The 692-nt window shown below is 37.6% G+C and overlaps 1 long non-coding RNA gene across 1 annotated transcript in view; it reads left to right on the top strand.

The window, feature by feature from the left end:
• The first annotated feature begins 284 nt into the window (after positions 1-284).
• LOC106874028 (uncharacterized) overlaps positions 285-692 on the top strand; it is a 1,709-nt gene continuing 1,301 nt past the window's right edge. Inside the window, exons 1-2 of the long non-coding RNA XR_001409956.2 lie at positions 285-332; positions 642-678. This is a non-coding gene — a long non-coding RNA (uncharacterized LOC106874028). The remainder of the gene's footprint in view (positions 333-641; positions 679-692) is intronic.

The raw sequence follows: 692 nt of genomic DNA, 5'->3' as shown, positions 1-692 counted from the left end.
CTCTATATATGTATGTATATATTTATGTGTGTCTCTTTGTGTCTGTGTTTGTCCACCATCATCGCTTGACAACCGATGTTGGTGTGTTTATGTCCCTGTAACTTAGCAGTTCAGCAAAAGAGTCTGGTAGAAAAAGCACTAATCTTTAAAAAAAAAAGGTCCTGGGGTTGATATGCTTAACTAAAACCCCTTAAGGTGGTGCTGGAGTCTAATGACAAAAGAATCTCATTTCCAATGCTGTCTTCCATAATTCTTACTTCTCTTCTTCTTCTAATCCTCCTTCCAGATGTCTTTGAATACACCATCGAACATGCATCGAATGATATCAGCAGGTTTGTATTGTTTATTGTTTCTAAAACCGATTTGTCGTCCCACATCCATGTTACCCTTGTCTATGCTCTAAATTCAGTAATTAGCCCCTATTATTGTCCCCTATGTATACCTTCAATGCTTTTATTACCCTCTATGTCTGCCCTTAATTTTATTAATACCCCCTTAACTACCATCAAGGTTATTATTGCTCCCTAAAATTATCCCCTATCTATGGCTTAATTCAGTGATTAGCCCCTATTATTGTCCCCTGTGTATGCTCTCAATGCTGTTATTGTCCCCTAATTTCACACCCTGTGTTTATGTTTCAGTGAGTATTGTGAACAAGAACAGAAAATGTATCGAGAGGTATGTAGCTTTGG

The sequence above is a fragment of the Octopus bimaculoides genome, chromosome 26, assembly GCF_001194135.2.
Source record: "Octopus bimaculoides isolate UCB-OBI-ISO-001 chromosome 26, ASM119413v2, whole genome shotgun sequence".
Taxonomy (NCBI): Eukaryota; Metazoa; Mollusca; class Cephalopoda; order Octopoda; family Octopodidae; genus Octopus; species Octopus bimaculoides.
The sequence above is the reverse complement of the archived record's forward strand: the minus strand, read 5'-3'. Positions and strand labels throughout refer to the sequence as shown.